Source organism: Lipotes vexillifer, unplaced genomic scaffold, assembly GCF_000442215.2.
Source record: "Lipotes vexillifer unplaced genomic scaffold, Lipotes_vexillifer_v1.1 scaffold479, whole genome shotgun sequence".
Lineage (NCBI taxonomy): Eukaryota > Metazoa > Chordata > Mammalia > Artiodactyla > Lipotidae > Lipotes > Lipotes vexillifer.
Genome location: NW_006796443.1, coordinates 704,856 through 708,551, shown reverse-complemented (window position 1 = coordinate 708,551; position 3,696 = coordinate 704,856). Strand labels below are relative to the sequence as shown.

Below are 3,696 nucleotides of genomic sequence, written 5' to 3'. Positions count from 1 at the left end.
AGGCGTCACTTGGTACTTCACCCCGTACCAAGACCAGTCAGTGCCAAAGGAGAGGAGTCAGGCTGATTAGAAGCCAGACCCTCAGGCAGCAGCTCTTACAGAATGCAAACATACACAGTCCCTTGTAGGCAAGCATAAGCCCCACTGGCTACCAGAGCCAGGGAACCTGGAGGCGTCCTCGGGGTAACAGTCACAAAAATCAGGGCTCCAGACAGTGTATTAGTTCTTTTCTAGGAGATACCTGTGAGCTGTGGCGAGGCAGAGGGACAGTATAAGATGGCGTCCCCTGGCCTTCATTCCTTGAGCCCCTCTGTAGCCTCTAGATGCATGCCAGTTGTAAAGCCTGCTCCTAAGCCAAAGCTCCAGGACAGACGCGTAGGCCTCTTTCACAGAAAGCCCGGGGGTGTGTTTCAGTCAGCTGTTTGGGCAGTTCCCTGGCGTGGTAGCCTGCCAAGAACTGTCTATGGGATTGTTGCAGTCCTGCACACGTGCAGGAGTGCAAGCCGCCCGGCCACCAGAGGCAAGGAATCAAGCTGCCAAAACCAGGGCACCAGATGTAAACACTGGGGCAGGTACGTATAAGAGCTCCTCTCTGAGAGATGCTGGCACACTGGAGCAGGGCAGAGGTAAAGTGTGAAGATAGCATCGTCCTCCTCGAGGTCTCAGGAAATGTCTAAGGTCAGCCTTAGATGTGTCATTAATCAGAAGCCTGCCCCTCAGGCTGTGGCTATAATGATAAGGCGATAGGCCTCTCCGACTTTCTGTGGGAAAGACAGACCTCCTGGGTCTGTTGCCTCCTGCCGTGCCCCAGGGGTGGTAGGAGTTTATAAACTCTTTCTCCAGCTGTAGGACTCCTGGAGCATAAACCCCACTGGCCAGCAGAACCAGGTGATATAGAGGTGTCTCCTGGCAGCAGCCACAAAAGTCAGGGCACCTGACAAGGGTATAAGCTCTTTATGGGAAGATACCAGTGAGCTGGAGCAAGACAGAGGGAGAAAGCAAAGACTGCATCCATGGGTCTCCATTCCCTGAGAGCACCTCCATAGGCCCACATAAGTGAGCCAAAGCAGAAGCCTGTCCCTTAGGGCAAAGATCCTGACGGAGGAAACAGGGGGACTTCCCTGCTGGAGCAGTAGTTAAGAATCTGCCTGCCAAGGCAGGGCACACAGGTTTGATCCCTGATCCGGGAAGATCTCACATGCCACAGAACAACTAAGCCTGTGCGCCACAACTATTGAACCTGCGCTCTAGAGGCCGCGAACCACAACTACTGAGGCTGCGTGCCACAACTACTGAAGCCCGCGCGCCTAGAGCCCATGCTCCACGACAAGAGAAGCCACCGCAGTGAGAAGCCCGCACACCGCAACAAAGAGTAGACCCTGCTTGCCGCAACTAGAGAAAGCCTGCATACAGCAATGAAGACCCAATGCAGCCAAAACTAACTAAATAACTAAATAAATAAACACAAATAAGGAAACAGGCCTCTTTCTCAGAAAACCTGGGGAAGCGTTTCAGCCTGCTATCTGTGCAGCGCCCTGGGGTGATACCCCGCCAAGAACTGTCTCTCTGTGGGACGCAGGAGCGCAAGCCCCTCTGGCTTCCAGAGCCAGGTTATCAAGGGGCATCCCTTGGGTGGCAGCTACAGAAACTAGGTCACCAGACATACAAACTGGGGCACTGGACATGTGTAGAAGTTCTTCCCCTTTGGGAGATATTGGTGCTCTGGAGAGCAGCAGAGAGGGTGGTGATGCACCCACTGGCTGGAGCAAGGTGGGGCGGGGGGGTGGGTAGTGCAAAGATGGTACCCACCAAAAAGAGAAAAAAGGGGGAAAAAAGCAAAAATAAAAAAGGAAGGAAAGAAGGAAGGAGGGGAGAAAGAGAAAGAAAGAAAAGAAAGAAAAAAGAAATGAAAGTTAAAAAAAGAGGGAGAGCCAGAAGATTGCATCCGCCAGCCTCCATCCCCAGAGAGTTTCCCAGCAGGCCTCTACCCCTCAGACCAACACTGTCCAAAGTAGCAAGTGAGTCCTTTTTGACAGAAAGCCTGGGCACTTCTCAAAGGGCTGCTTCTTTGCTGGGCCCTGGCACCCATGGGTCTGCGCACCAGCCCTCAGTTTGCTACAGCCCATGAGTCTCCCGTGTGCAGGCTCTGCTGGTCTTCTAAGCCAGATATTTGGGGGCTTGTCTCTTGGGTGCAGGTCTTAAAGGTTGGGGTGCCCAATATGGGGTATAGACCCTTCACTCCTCAGTGAGACGATTCAGGTTTTGAGTTCCCTCCTGTTGCAGATCCCTGCACTGGGGGTGGGGGATTTATGGTGAGATTCTGCCTTAGCCTTTCCCACCTGCTTCCACGTGGCTTTCCTCTCATTTACCAGGTGTGAAGGGCTGCTCTGCCAGTTTTTAGCTTTCTTTCAGAGGAAATTGTTCCACATAAATTCGGTGTGTCCATGGGAGGAGGTGAGTTCAGGATTTTCCTATGTCACCATCTTGAACCAGAACCTCTATCATTTCTTCTTGTTTTTTTTTCTTAGGATTTCCATCTCTCTGCTTACATTGCCCATCAGTTCCTGCATCCTGTATATTTCATCCTTAGAACCCTTAGCATATTATTTATAGTTGTTTTCAATTCCTGGTCTGATAATTCCAACATTCCTGCCATGTATGGTTCTGATGCTCTGTCTCTTCAAGTTGTGGTTTTGTGGGCGGTGGAGCTGAGGTCAGCATCAAATTTGAAATATTTAAAGTGGATACAGAACTGTTTCAGCAACGCAGACAATTAAGTGTGTTGTTGTCGGCGATGGTACTGTTGGTAAAACATGTCTCCTGATATCCTACACAACAAACAAATTTCCATCTGAGTATGTACCGACTGTTTTTTTTTTTTTAATTTTTTTTGCCACACCACACATAGTATGCAGGGATCTTAGTTCCCCAGCCAGGGATGGAACCCGTGGCCCCTGCAGTGGAAGCATGGAGTCTTAACTACTGGACCACCAGGGAAGTCCCCGTATGGACTGTTTTTGACAACTGTGCAGTCACAGTTATGATTGGTGGAAAGCCATATACTCTTGGACTTTTTGATACTGCAGGGCAAGAGGATTATGACAGATTATGACCTCTGAGTTATCCACAAACAGATGTATTTCTAGTCTGTTTTTCAGTGGTCTCTCCATCCTCATTCAAAATGTGAAAGAAAAGTGGGTGCCTGAGATAACTTACCACTGTCCAAAGACTCCTTTCATGCCCAAATTGATCTCAGAGATGACCCTTCCACTATTGAGAAACTTGCCAAGAATAAACAGAATCCTGTCACTCCAGAGGCTGCTGAAAAACTGGCCGGTGACCTGAGGGCTGTCAAATATGTGGAGTGTTCTGCCCTCACACAGGAAGGCCTAAAGAATGTATTTAACAAAGCAATATTGGCTGCCCTGGAGCGTCCAGAACTGAGGAGCTGCAGGTGTGTGCTGCTATGAACGTCTCTCCAGAGGTCTTTCTGCACAGCTGGTGTCGGCATCATACTAAAAGCAATGTTTAAATCAAACAGTCTTAAAAATTAAGATCCGTTTTTGCAATAATGACAAATGCCCTGCACCTACCCACATTCACTCCTGTGAGACAAGGCCCATAGGTATGGCCCCCTTCCCCGTCTCGATACTAGTTAATTTTGAGTGATGGTGCATTGTCAGAAAAATGATCAGT

The 3,696-nt window shown here is 49.6% G+C and overlaps 1 pseudogene; it reads left to right on the top strand.

Moving 5' to 3' along the window:
- The first annotated feature begins 276 nt into the window (after positions 1-276).
- On the top strand, positions 277-3,470 carry LOC103076777 (cell division control protein 42 homolog; annotated as a pseudogene).
- Positions 3,471-3,696: the final 226 nt, after the last annotated feature.